Genomic DNA, 17,200 nt, shown 5'->3' on the forward strand with positions numbered 1-17,200 from the left:
GCATAACGCATAACGCATAACGCATAACGCATAACGCATAACGCATAACGCATAACGCATAACGCATAACGCATAACGCATAACGCATAACGCATAACGCATAACGCATAACGCATAACGCATAACGCATAACGCATAACGCATAACGCATAACGCATAACGCATAACGCATAACGCATAACGCATAACGCATAACGCATAACGCATAACGCATAACGCATAACGCATAACGCATAACGCATAACGCATAACGCATAACGCATAACATATAACGCATAACGCATAACGCATAACGCATAACGCATAACGCATAACGCATAACGCATAACGCATAACGCATAACGCATAACGCATAACGCATAACGCATAACGCATAACGCATAACGCATAACGCATAACGCATAACGCATAACGCATAACGCATAACGGATAACGGATAACGCACAACGCATAACCCATACCGCACAACGCATAACCCATAACGCATAACGCATAACGCAAAACGCATAATGCATAACGCATAACGCATAACGCATAACGCATAACGCATAACGCATAACGCATAACGCATAACGCATAACGCATAACGCATAACGCATAACGCATAACGCATAACGCATAACGCATAACGGATAACGGATAACGCACAACGCACGACGCATAACGCATAACGCATAACGCATAACGCATAACGCATAACGCATAACGCATAACGCATAACGCATAACGCATAACGCATAACGCATAACGCATAACGCATAACGCATAACGCATAACGCATAACGCATAACGCATAACGCATAACGCATAACGCATAACGCATAACGCATAACGCATAACGCATAACGCATAACGCATAACGCATAACGTATAACGCATAACGCATAACGCATAACGCATAACGCATAACGCATAACGCATAACGGATAACGGATAACGCACAACGCATAACCCGTACCGCATTACGCATTACGCATAATGCATAACGCAAAACGCATAATCCATAACGGATGACGCATAACCCATAACGCATAACGCATAACGCAAAGCCGATAATGCATAACGCATAACGCATAACACATAACGCATAATGCAAAATTCATAACGCATAATGCATAACGCATAATCCATAACGGATAACGCATAACCCATAACGCATAACGCATAACGGATAACGGATAACGCACAACGCATAACCCATACCGCACAACGCATAACCCATACCGCATTACGTATTACGCATAATGCATAACGCAAAACGCATAATCCATAACGGATGACGCATAACCCATAACGCATAACGCATAACGCAAAGCCGATAATGCATAACGCATAACGCATAACGCATAACGCATAACGCATAACGCATAACGCATAACGCATAACGCATAACGCATAACGCATAACGCATAACGCATAACGCATAACGCATAACGCATAACGCATAACGCATAACGCATAACGCATAACGCATAACGCATAACGCATAACGCATAACGCATAACGCATAACGCATAACGCATAACGCATAACGCATAACGCATAACGCATAACGCATAACGCATAACGCATAACGCATAACGCATAACGCATAACGCATAACGCATAACGCATAACGCATAACGCATAACGCATAACGCATAACGCATAACGCATAACGCATAACGCATAACGCATAACGCATAACGCATAACGCATAACGCATAACGCATAACGCATAACGCATAACGCATAACGCATAACATATAACGCATAACGCATAACGCATAACGCATAACGCATAACGCATAACGCATAACGCATAACGCATAACGCATAACGCATAACGCATAACGCATAACGCATAACGCATAACGCATAACGCATAACGCATAACGCATAACGCATAACGGATAACGGATAACGCACAACGCATAACCCATACCGCACAACGCATAACGCATAACGCATAACGCATAACGCATAACGCATAACGCATAACGCATAACGCATAACGCATAACGCATAACGCATAACGCATAACGCATAACGCATAACGCATAACGCATAACGCATAACGCATAACGCATAACGCATAACGCATAACGCATAACGCATAACGCATAACGCATAACGCATAACGCATAACGCATAACGCATAACGCATAACGCATAACGCATAACGCATAACGCATAACGCATAACGCATAACGCATAACGCATAACATATAACGCATAACGCATAACGCATAACGCATAACGCATAACGCATAACGCATAACGCATAACGCATAACGCATAACGCATAACGCATAACGCATAACGCATAACGCATAACGCATAACGCATAACGCATAACGCATAACGCATAACGCATAACGCATAACGCATAACGCATAACGCATAACGCATAACGCATAACGCATAACGCATAACGCATAACGCATAACGCATAACGCATAACGCATAACGCATAACGCATAACGCATAACGCATAACGCATAACGCATAACGCATAACGCATAACGTATAACGCATAACGCATAACGCATAACGCATAACGCATAACGCATAACGCATAACGGATAACGGATAACGCACAACGCATAACCCGTACCGCATTACGCATTACGCATAATGCATAACGCAAAACGCATAATCCATAACGGATGACGCATAACCCATAACGCATAACGCATAACGCAAAGCCGATAATGCATAACGCATAACGCATATCACATAACGCATAATGCAAAATTCATAACGCATAATGCATAACGCATAATCCATAACGGATAACGCATAACCCATAACGCATAACGCATAACGGATAACGGATAACGCACAACGCATAACCCATACCGCACAACGCATAACCCATAACGCATAACGCATAACGCAAAACGCATAATGCATAACGCATAATCCATAACAGATAACGCATAACCCATAACGCATAACGCAAAGCCGATAACGCATAACGCATAACACATAACACATAGCGCATATCGCATAACGCATAACGCATAACCCATAACGGATAACGCATAACGCATAATGCATTACGCATAACCCATAACGGATAACGCATAACCCATAAAGCATAACGCATAACGCATAACGCAAAACGCAAAACGCATAACGCATATCGCATAACGCATAACGCATAACGCATAACGCATAACGCATAACGCACAACGCATAACGCATAACGCATAACGCATAACGCATAACGCATAACGCATAACGCATAACGCATAACGCATAACGCATAACGCATAACGCATAACGCATAACGCATAACGCATATCGCATAACGCATAACGCATAACGCATAACGCATAACGTATAACGCATAACGCATAACACATAGCGCATATCGCATAACGCATAATGCAAAAGTCATAACGCATAACGCATAATGCATAACGCATAATCCATAACGGATAACGCATAACCCATAACGCATAACGCATAACGCATAACGCATAACGCATAACGCAAAGCCGATAATGCATAACGCATAACGCATAACACATAACGCATAATGCAAAATTCATAACGCATAATGCATAACGCATAATCCATAACGGATAACGCATAACCCATAACGCATAACGCAAAGCCGATAACGCATAACGCATAACACATAGCGCATATCGCATAACGCATAACGCATAACGCATAACGCATAACGCATAACGCATAACGCATAACGCATAACGCATAACGCATAACGCATAACGCATAACGCATAACGCATAACGCATAACGCATAACGCATAACGGATAACGGATAACGCACAACGCATAACCCATACCGCACAACGCATAACCCATAACGCATAACGCATAACGCAAAACGCATAATGCATAACGCATAACGCATAACGCATAACGCATAACGCATAACGCATAACGCATAACGCATAACGCATAACGCATAACGCATAACGCATAACGCATAACGCATAACGCATAACGCATAACGCATAACGCATAACGCATAACGCATAACGCATAACGCATAACGCATAACGCATAACGCATAACGCATAACGCATAACGCATAACGCATAACGCATAACGCATAACGCATAACGCATAACGCATAACGCATAACGCATAACGCATAACGCATAACGCATAACGCATAACGCATAACGCATAACGCATAACGCATAACGCATAACGCATAACGCATAACGCATAACGCATAACGCATAACGCATAACGCATAACGCATAACGCATAACGCATAACGCATAACGCATAACGCATAACGCATAACGCATAACGCATAACGCATAACGCATAACGGATAACGGATAACGCACAACGCATAACCCGTACCGCATTACGCATTACGCATAATGCATAACGCAAAACGCATAATCCATAACGGATGACGCATAACCCATAACGCATAACGCATAACGCAAAGCCGATAATGCATAACGCATAACGCATAACACATAACGCATAATGCAAAATTCATAACGCATAATGCATAACGCATAATCCATAACGGATAACGCATAACCCATAACGCATAACGCATAACGGATAACGGATAACGCACAACGCATAACCCATACCGCACAACGCATAACCCATAACGCATAACGCATAACGCAAAACGCATAATGCATAACGCATAATCCATAACAGATAACGCATAACGCAAAGCCGATAACGCATAACGCATAACACATAACACATAGCGCATATCGCATAACGCATAACGCATAACCCATAACGGATAACGCATAACGCATAATGCATTACGCATAACCCATAACGGATAACGCATAACCCATAAAGCATAACGCATAACGCATAACGCAAAACGCAAAACGCATAACGCATATCGCATAACGCATAACGCATAACGCATAACGCATAACGCATAACGCACAACGCATAACGCATAACGCATAACGCATAACGCATAACGCATAACGCATAACGCATAACGCATAACGCATAACGCATAACGCATAACGCATAACGCATAACGCATATCGCATAACGCATAACGCATAACGCATAACGCATAACGTATAACGCATAACGCATAACACATAGCGCATATCGCATAACGCATAATGCAAAAGTCATAACGCATAACGCATAATGCATAACGCATAATCCATAACGGATAACGCATAACCCATAACGCATAACGCATAACGCATAACGCATAACGCAAAGCCGATAATGCATAACGCATAACGCATAACACATAACGCATAATGCAAAATTCATAACGCATAATGCATAACGCATAATCCATAACGGATAACGCATAACCCATAACGCATAACGCATAACGCATAACGCATAACGCATAACGCATAACGCATAACGCATAACGCATAACGCATAACGCATAACGCATAACGCATAACGCATAACGCATAACGCATAACCCATACCGCATTACGTATTACGCATAATGCATAACGCAAAACGCATAATCCATAACGGATGACGCATAACCCATAACGCATAACGCATAACGCAAAGCCGATAATGCATAACGCATAACGCATAACGCATAACGCATAACGCATAACGCATAACGCATAACGCATAACGCATAACGCATAACGCATAACGCATAACGCATAACGCATAACGCATAACGCATAACGCATAACGCATAACGCATAACGCATAACGCATAACGCATAACGCATAACGCATAACGCATAACGCATAACGCATAACGCATAACGCATAACGCATAACGCATAACGCATAACGCATAACGCATAACGCATAACGCATAACGCATAACGCATAACGCATAACGTATAACGCATAACGCATAACGCATAACGCATAACGCATAACGCATAACGCATAACGGATAACGGATAACGCACAACGCATAACCCGTACCGCATTACGCATTACGCATAATGCATAACGCAAAACGCATAATCCATAACGGATGACGCATAACCCATAACGCATAACGCATAACGCAAAGCCGATAATGCATAACGCATAACGCATAACACATAACGCATAATGCAAAATTCATAACGCATAATGCATAACGCATAATCCATAACGGATAACGCATAACCCATAACGCATAACGCATAACGGATAACGGATAACGCACAACGCATAACCCATACCGCACAACGCATAACCCATACCGCATTACGTATTACGCATAATGCATAACGCAAAACGCATAATCCATAACGGATGACGCATAACCCATAACGCATAACGCATAACGCAAAGCCGATAATGCATAACGCATAACGCATAACGCATAACGCATAACGCATAACGCATAACGCATAACGCATAACGCATAACGCATAACGCATAACGCATAACGCATAACGCATAACGCATAACGCATAACGCATAACGCATAACGCATAACGCATAACGCATAACGCATAACGCATAACGCATAACGCATAACGCATAACGCATAACGCATAACGCATAACGCATAACGCATAACGCATAACGCATAACGCATAACGCATAACGCATAACGCATAACGCATAACGCATAACGCATAACGCATAACATATAACGCATAACGCATAACGCATAACGCATAACGCATAACGCATAACGCATAACGCATAACGCATAACGCATAACGCATAACGCATAACGCATAACGCATAACGCATAACGCATAACGCATAACGCATAACGCATAACGCATAACGCATAACGCATAACGCATAACGGATAACGGATAACGCACAACGCATAACCCATACCGCACAACGCATAACCCATAACGCATAACGCATAACGCAAAACGCATAATGCATAACGCATAACGCATAACGCATAACGCATAACGCATAACGCATAACGCATAACGCATAACGCATAACGCATAACGCATAACGCATAACGCATAACGCATAACGCATAACGCATAACGCATAACGCATAACGGATAACGGATAACGCACAACGCACGACGCATAACGCATAACGCATAACGCATAACGCATAACGCATAACGCATAACGCATAACGCATAACGCATAACGCATAACGCATAACGCATAACGCATAACGCATAACGCATAACGCATAACGCATAACGCATAACGCATAACGCATAACGCATAACGCATAACGCATAACGCATAACGCATAACGCATAACGCATAACGCATAACGCATAACGTATAACGCATAACGCATAACGCATAACGCATAACGCATAACGCATAACGCATAACGGATAACGGATAACGCACAACGCATAACCCGTACCGCATTACGCATTACGCATAATGCATAACGCAAAACGCATAATCCATAACGGATGACGCATAACCCATAACGCATAACGCATAACGCAAAGCCGATAATGCATAACGCATAACGCATAACACATAACGCATAATGCAAAATTCATAACGCATAATGCATAACGCATAATCCATAACGGATAACGCATAACCCATAACGCATAACGCATAACGGATAACGGATAACGCACAACGCATAACCCATACCGCACAACGCATAACCCATACCGCATTACGTATTACGCATAATGCATAACGCAAAACGCATAATCCATAACGGATGACGCATAACCCATAACGCATAACGCATAACGCAAAGCCGATAATGCATAACGCATAACGCATAACGCATAACGCATAACGCATAACGCATAACGCATAACGCATAACGCATAACGCATAACGCATAACGCATAACGCATAACGCATAACGCATAACGCATAACGCATAACGCATAACGCATAACGCATAACGCATAACGCATAACGCATAACGCATAACGCATAACGCATAACGCATAACGCATAACGCATAACGCATAACGCATAACGCATAACGCATAACGCATAACGCATAACGCATAACGCATAACGCATAACGCATAACGCATAACGCATAACGCATAACGCATAACGCATAACGCATAACGCATAACGCATAACGCATAACGCATAACGCATAACGCATAACGCATAACGCATAACGCATAACGCATAACGCATAACGCATAACGCATAACATATAACGCATAACGCATAACGCATAACGCATAACGCATAACGCATAACGCATAACGCATAACGCATAACGCATAACGCATAACGCATAACGCATAACGCATAACGCATAACGCATAACGCATAACGCATAACGCATAACGCATAACGGATAACGGATAACGCACAACGCATAACCCATACCGCACAACGCATAACGCATAACGCATAACGCATAACGCATAACGCATAACGCATAACGCATAACGCATAACGCATAACGCATAACGCATAACGCATAACGCATAACGCATAACGCATAACGCATAACGCATAACGCATAACGCATAACGCATAACGCATAACGCATAACGCATAACGCATAACGCATAACGCATAACGCATAACGCATAACGCATAACGCATAACGCATAACGCATAACGCATAACGCATAACGCATAACATATAACGCATAACGCATAACGCATAACGCATAACGCATAACGCATAACGCATAACGCATAACGCATAACGCATAACGCATAACGCATAACGCATAACGCATAACGCATAACGCATAACGCATAACGCATAACGCATAACGCATAACGCATAACGCATAACGCATAACGCATAACGCATAACGCATAACGCATAACGCATAACGCATAACGCATAACGCATAACGCATAACGCATAACGCATAACGCATAACGCATAACGCATAACGTATAACGCATAACGCATAACGCATAACGCATAACGCATAACGCATAACGCATAACGGATAACGGATAACGCACAACGCATAACCCGTACCGCATTACGCATTACGCATAATGCATAACGCAAAACGCATAATCCATAACGGATGACGCATAACCCATAACGCATAACGCATAACGCAAAGCCGATAATGCATAACGCATAACGCATAACACATAACGCATAATGCAAAATTCATAACGCATAATGCATAACGCATAATCCATAACGGATAACGCATAACCCATAACGCATAACGCATAACGGATAACGGATAACGCACAACGCATAACCCATACCGCACAACGCATAACCCATAACGCATAACGCATAACGCAAAACGCATAATGCATAACGCATAATCCATAACAGATAACGCATAACCCATAACGCATAACGCAAAGCCGATAACGCATAACGCATAACACATAACACATAGCGCATATCGCATAACGCATAACGCATAACCCATAACGGATAACGCATAACGCATAATGCATTACGCATAACCCATAACGGATAACGCATAACCCATAAAGCATAACGCATAACGCATAACGCAAAACGCAAAACGCATAACGCATATCGCATAACGCATAACGCATAACGCATAACGCATAACGCATAACGCACAACGCATAACGCATAACGCATAACGCATAACGCATAACGCATAACGCATAACGCATAACGCATAACGCATAACGCATAACGCATAACGCATAACGCATATCGCATAACGCATAACGCATAACGCATAACGCATAACGTATAACGCATAACGCATAACACATAGCGCATATCGCATAACGCATAATGCAAAAGTCATAACGCATAACGCATAATGCATAACGCATAATCCATAACGGATAACGCATAACCCATAACGCATAACGCATAACGCATAACGCATAACGCAAAGCCGATAATGCATAACGCATAACGCATAACACATAACGCATAATGCAAAATTCATAACGCATAATGCATAACGCATAATCCATAACGGATAACGCATAACCCATAACGCATAACGCAAAGCCGATAACGCATAACGCATAACACATAGCGCATATCGCATAACGCATAACGCATAACGCATAACGCATAACGCATAACGCATAACGCATAACGCAGAACGCATAACGCATAACGCATAACGCATAACGCATAACGCATAACGCATAACGCATAACGCATAACGCATAACGCATAACGCATAACGCATAACGCATAACGCATAACGCATAACGCATAACGCATAACGCATAACGCATAACGCATAACGCATAACGCATAACGCATAACGCATAACGCATGACGCATAACGCATAACGCATAACGCATAACGCATAACGCATAACGCATAACGCATAACGCATAACGCATAACGCATAACGCATAACGCATAACGCATAACGCATAACGCATAACGCATAACGCATAACGCATAACGCATAACGCATAACGCATAACGCATAACGCATAACGCATAACGCATAACGCATAACGCATAACGCATAACGCATAACGCATAACGCATAACGCATAACGCATAACGCATAACGCATAACGCATAACGCATAACGCATAACGCATAACGCATAACGCATAACGCATAACGCATAACGCATAACGCATAACGCATAACGCATAACGCATAACGCATAACGCATAACGCATAACGCATAACGGATAACGGATAACGCATAACGCATAACGCATAACGCATAACGCATAACGCATAACGCATAACGCATAACGCATAACGCATAACGCATAACGCATAACGCATAACGCATAACGCATAACGCATAACGCATAACGCATAACGCATAACGCATAACGCATAACGCATAACGCATAACGCATAACGTATAACGCATAACGCATAACGCATAACGCATAACGCATAACGCATAACGGATAACGGATAACGCACAACGCATAACCCGTACCGCATTACGCATTACGCATAATGCATAACGCAAAACGCATAATCCATAACGGATGACGCATAACCCATAACGCATAACGCATAACGCAAAGCCGATAATGCATAACGCATAACGCATAACACATAACGCATAATGCAAAATTCATAACGCATAATGCATAACGCATAATCCATAACGGATAACGCATAACCCATAACGCATAACGCATAACGGATAACGGATAACGCACAACGCATAACCCATACCGCACAACGCATAACCCATACCGCATTACGTATTACGCATAATGCATAACGCAAAACGCATAATCCATAACGGATGACGCATAACCCATAACGCATAACGCATAACGCAAAGCCGATAATGCATAACGCATAACGCATAACGCATAACGCATAACGCATAACGCATAACGCATAACGCATAACGCATAACGCATAACGCATAACGCATAACGCATAACGCATAACGCATAACGCATAACGCATAACGCATAACGCATAACGCATAACGCATAACGCATAACGCATAACGCATAACGCATAACGCATAACGCATAACGCATAACGCATAACGCATAACGCATAACGCATAACGCATAACGCATAACGCATAACGCATAACGCATAACGCATAACGCATAACGCATAACGCATAACGCATAACGCATAACGCATAACGCATAACGCATAACGCATAACGCATAACGCATAACGCATAACGCATAACGCATAACATATAACGTTTTGACTGGGGTTCGGTGTACGGGGGTGACGTCTCGTCACAGGAGCGGTGCTTGAACGAGCGAGGAGTGCCGTCTCGTCACAGGAACGGTGTTTGACCGTGGTTCGGTGCAGGAGGTGACGTCTCGTCACAGGAGCGGTGATAGAGGGGTGCGGAGTGCTTGGAGGTGACGTCTCGCCACGGGAACGGTACTACTGGAGGTAGTCGGTACAGGCGTCGACGTCTTCGTCGAGAGAACGGTACTACTGGAGGTAGTCGGTACAGGCGTCGACGTCTTCGTCGCGAACGGTACTACTGGAGGTCGTCGGTGCAGGCGTCGACGTCTTCGTCGAGGGAACGATAGCTGGGGATTCTGACGGGCTGGTTTCAACGTCTCGTTGAAGGAGCGGTACTTTACGGCGGACTGGTTACGACGTCGTCGTCGGAGGATCGGGTACCTGGTGTGTGGTGGTTGCTTAGGTCGCCTAAGCAGGACTGCGATAATTTGGCATATTTCGGAGGCCTTTTATACTCCCCCAAAATGTACTGTTTGGAGGTGAGGGTTGGTGGTGAGGTAAGGTGTGTTCTATGGTTTTTCATGTGTTTTGGTCTTTGGGTGGATGACACTTTGCTCAAGGAGTTTCGGAGGAGTGTTGTTTACGCCGGTGTGGATCGGTGGGTCTCGGGGAACCTCGGGTTCTTTCGGGGATCAGCTGTTCGTAACAAGCTTGCTTAGTGCAGGTTTGTTACACCCCCCTCTTTCTTCGGGTGAGCGAGCCAGCGAGACTTTATTTAAGTATAGCTGTAGTACAAAATGTCCTCCTTATTTACAGGTGTATCTATTATCTATTTTTGTATTATTTTGGGGTGGGTATTGTGGGGCAGTGGTGATGGGTTCCGCTGGCGGCGTGTCGGGGTCGGTTTGGTGTTGTGGTTCTCGGTTGCTGTCGGTTCTGTTGTTGGTGGATTGTTGGCTGGTTCTGCCGCAGGCTCCGGTGTCCTTGCCGGGGCGGTGTTTGCGGCCCGTCTTCTTCAGTGTTGCCGAAGAGGCCTACGCGTCTTTGGTAGAAATCTGTCTCCATCTTCCTGTGAACATAAGATATTTGAGTGTTTTTTCTGGGGCGTCCGCGGCGGCGGGGTTCGGGGGAATCGGGCGTGGTCGGGACATTTACGGTGGAGGGGATCGGTTCGGGTGTATTTTCTTCGTCCGTTTGGGCGATGTCTGGTGTCGGATCTGAGTTTGCCTCGGGTTTCAGATCCTGTATATGTATATGTCTCGTCCATTTACCGCGGCTGTCTCGCAGGTCGACAATGACCGGCGATATGATGCGTTCCACTATGTATGGTCCGCTGTATTTGGGGGCGAGCTTTGCGGCGATGCCCGCCCCTTTGTCTGACAGGGTATGTTCCTTTTTCCAGACTCTATCTCCTACTGTTGGCCTCCAGTTCCGGTGTCTCAGGTTATAGTATTTGGCCTGGCGTCCGAATGCTTGGGCCAGGTGTAGTTTTGCTAGTTCTTGTGCCTCGTGGAGATTTTTCCACCGGGCTTGCGGTCTGTCGGGCGTGGTTCCGGTTGCTGTGTGTCCGGGGACTCGGAGTTCTCGGCCGTGGTTCAGGTAGGCTGGACTGTACCCGGTGGATTCATGCCATGCCGTGTTTATGGCGAACCTGACTTCGTCCACTTTTTCGTCCCATCGGTCGTGTCGGTCTCCGGTGTACTGGGCGAGCATCGTTTTGACCACTTTGTTGGCTCTTTCTACCGGGTTACATTGCGGAGAGTAGGGTGGCGTGCGCCGGTGTTCGACGCCCGCGGTGCGTAGCATGCTGGTGAACGGTTCCCCGATAAATTGTCGTCCGTTGTCGGAGATTATTGTTTGCGGGGCGCCGTGTCGTAGTATGATATCTTTTTGGATAGCGGCGGCCACGGCGCTACTGGTTGCCTTTCGTAGGGGTGTTAGTTCAACCCATTTGGTAAAGCGATCCAGCGCCACCAGTAACCATATGTGTCCCCGGCGGGATCGTGGTAGTGGGCCGACGAGGTCTACTGAAACCGTGTGCCACGGTTGTGTCCCTGGGTTGGCGTGTAGCTGCCCCGGTGGTGCTAGCGGGGGTGATTTGTACTGCTGGCAGTTCGTACATCCTCGTACGTATCGGGCGGTTTCCCGAAACATGCCCGGCCAATAGAATCTCTGTGCGAGCCGGACGATTGTTTTTGCCACTCCTAGATGCCCGGCCGTGGGGTCGTCGTGGTATTGCTGGAGGAGCGTTTCCCGTTCGTTTATGGGTACGCATAGTTTCCATGCGGATCCGGGTTCGGGCTCGTTGTAGTCGAGCTGGTGCAATATGTGGCGTTGCAATTTTCCGTCATGGATCCGGTATTCCGGTTCTGCTGCGGGGTTCTCTCGGACGGCGGCTATTTTTTTCTCGTACCATGTGTCGGTGCGTTGTTTTGGCCGTAACAGGCTTACGCCCGGTGCTGGTTCGATTCTGGACAACGTGTCTGCTACATGGTTTAGTTTCCCGGGTCGGTATTTGACGGTGAAATCAAACTGTTGCAATTCCAGGGCCCATCGGGCGAGTCGGCCGGTCGGGTTGTCAATCTGGCGAAGCCATCTTAGTGCCTGGTGGTCTGTGACCACCGTGAAGTGGTAGCCTTCCAGGTATGGCTTCATTTTCCGGATGCCCCAGACTACGGCGAGGCATTCCTTTTCCGTGGCGCTGTAATTGCGCTCGGTTGCGCTCAGCGTATGGCTGGCGTAGGCGATAACCCTCTCGTTGTCGTCTGGTCCCTGTGTGAGGACGATTCCGAGCCCATGATCGCTGGCATCTGTTTGCAGGGTGAACGGCTCGTTGAAGTTCGGGCAAGCCAATATCGGTGCGGCGATGAGTTTGTCCTTCATTTTCTGGAAGGCGTTATCCTCTATTTCTGTCCATTTCCACTTCGCGTTTTTTCTGGTGAGCTGTGTCAGCGGTTCCATAAGCTCCGCGAAGTTTGGGATGAAACGCCGGTACCACGATGCCATACCGTGGAATCTTCGGATTTCTCGTATCGTCTTTGGTGTGGCGAGCTGGGCGATTGCGCTGGTTTTCTCGGGGTCGGTCCGGATGCCTTGCTGGTCGACTATATGGCCTAGATATCGTAGACTGTCGACGCAGAAGCGGCACTTATCCGGGTTTAGTCGCAGCCCGGCGGTACGTAGACGGTGGAATACTTCTCGGAGGTGCCGTAAGTGTTCTTTAAACGTCCTGCTGACGATAATAATGTCGTCGAGGTATGCGAACGCGTAAGGTTCGAGCTCGGGACCGATGATTTGGTCCAGCAGCCGTTGGAAGGTGGCCGGCGCGGAGTGTAGTCCGAACGGCATGACGGTAAACTGGAATAGCCCCTTACCCGGAACGGTAAAGGCGGTGAGGGGTCGGCTGGCGCGTTCTAGCGGTACTTGCCAGTAACCATTTTTAAGGTCGAGGGTGGTCAGGAACCTTGCTCCTCGTAGCTTGTCGAGGGTGGCCTGTATATGTGGTAACGGGTAGGCGTCTTTTTCCGTTCGTTCGTTTAGTTTCCGGAAGTCGACACAGAATCGGGGTTTGCCGTCTTTCTTTTTGACCACTACTACGGGAGAGCTCCATGGGCTGCTGGATGGTTCGATTACTCCTTCCTTCCTCATTTTGTCCACTTCTTCGTTAATTATGGCTTGCATGGCCGGGTTTCGTGGCCGGTATCGCTGCTTAATGGGCGTCTCGTCCATAAGTTTGATTCGGTGTTGGATAAGGGTGGTGCGCCCTGGGACGGTTTCGAATTTTCCCATTTCGTCTTCTAGAAAGGCCTGGAGTTGGGCTTGGTCGGTTTCCTGTGGTCTTCGGAGGCCTACTTGAAGGCAGGGCTCGGCCCTGCAGTAGGCAGGCCAGGAGGCGATACCGGGAGGCGGTTTCAGTTCCAGGTTCATGTCTGCTATTGCTTGGATCCCGAGTAATACTGGTGGTCCCATATTTGGTAGGACGGTGAATTCGTGGGTCCAGGTTTGCTCGTCGCTTGAAAACGGGAGTCGGATGGTGCCGGCGGGCTGTGTATCGGATCCATCTGCCAATGAGATCATGCCGGTTCGGGGGGTGGTCTGGAGGCCTTGCTCTTGTGCCCATTCCTTAACTTCTTCGTTGATGCACGAGATCTGCGACCCTGTGTCTAATAATGCCTCGACTTCTCGTCCGAGTACTTTTATCCTGATGAACGGGCGTGGGGTGTACTTTATATACGGGACTGGCGGTTGCCCGTCTGCGTCGAGTCCCTTGGTCCGTTTCCCGGAGGGTGGCACTCCCGGGTCAGCACTCCGTCGCGACCGCAGCGTGAGCAGAAACGCCTGTACTTGTTTCTGCATTCAAATCGGTCGTGGCCTCGTTGTTTGCAGCGCCAGCAATGTGTGCTCCGGTGGTAGGTGTCTACTGGGATCGAGCTTACCTCGTTTTCCGACGTCAAGCTTAGACGGGCGAGTCGGTCCTCGATGGTGTCGAGTGGTCGTTCGGTGGTCGTTGGTTGGTCCTCGCTGGTTATCGCAGCGGTGGTTCGGAGGAACGGCCGGGCGTACTGTCGTTTCCGTTCACTTGCTCTTTCGATCCGTTGCGCTTGTCGAATCAGATCGTCGATGTTCTTTAGGCGGTCGGGGTCGATGGCGATCATATAATCGGGAATCATATTTTCGAATATGATTTCTAGGTGGTCCTCCTCTGCTATGCCGGCCCGTCGTAGGAGAGTCATAATGGCGTTCACGTAGGTTATGATTGGTTCGTTGGGTTTTTGCACCCGTTCGCGGGCCTCGCGTTCCCGTTGTAGCCGCGTTTTGTTGGGTGAGAAATGTTCGATGAATTTCTCCATGCATTGTGTCCAGGAGCGTATCTGGGAGCGGTTGTTGCGGAACCAGTTTTGAGCTTCCCCTCGTAATAATTCGGGCAGCCCGCGGAGGAGTTCGGCGTCAGAGAGTCGGTATGTTGCCTGTAATTCGTCGATTCTTTCGACGAATGCATAAGGGTCTTTTCCGTCGGTCGTATGTCCCCATTTTCGCATGCGGTCAATGTTTCTGCAGGGATCCAGTAATTCGGAGAACGGGTAGGTTGGCTGGCTGGGGCCGGGCTGCAGGTTGGCCGCAAAGGGCGTTGGTCTGTCCGTGTCATTCATTGTGCGAGGTGGGGTAATTTGCTGGGCTAGATATTCTTTCCAGCGTTGCCGTCGGTCCTCCGACGTTCCGGTGATCGGTAGTTTGTGTCGGCGGAGGTTTGCGAGGATTCGTGCAGGCGTGGGGCGCAGTGACGATTTCTTCGGCATGCCCTGCCGTGTTTGAAAATTTTCCGCGGCCCGGGGCGGGGTACCGTGGGTACACCAGAGATGTCGCGTCGCGTACTTGTCGCGAGCGGTCTTGTCGCGGCGTAACGACACCCGGCGGCGTGTGTATCACCTGTTATTCGCGCGCGACAACACGTGTGCCCGGTAACCTAAAAAAATTCCTTCGGTTTCGTCGCCTTGTTTTTATTTTCGTCGTGTGTTCTTTTCACCAGGTCCCTGTTCGGGCGCCATGTAACGGGGCCGCTTGCTCGCGTGCTCGGTTCTTTCCGTCCGGAGTTTTCTTAGTGCGGGAATAGCTCGCCGTGCCGGGGTTCGCGTAGTGCGGGCCGGAGCGGGAAGACGTGGTGAAATGGTACGAAATAAACAAGACGGTGTTTCGTGATAAAGCTAGCTTGCCACCTCGTAATT

This window comes from Lasioglossum baleicum, unplaced genomic scaffold (assembly GCF_051020765.1).
Source record: "Lasioglossum baleicum unplaced genomic scaffold, iyLasBale1 scaffold0112, whole genome shotgun sequence".
Taxonomy (NCBI): Eukaryota; Metazoa; Arthropoda; class Insecta; order Hymenoptera; family Halictidae; genus Lasioglossum; species Lasioglossum baleicum.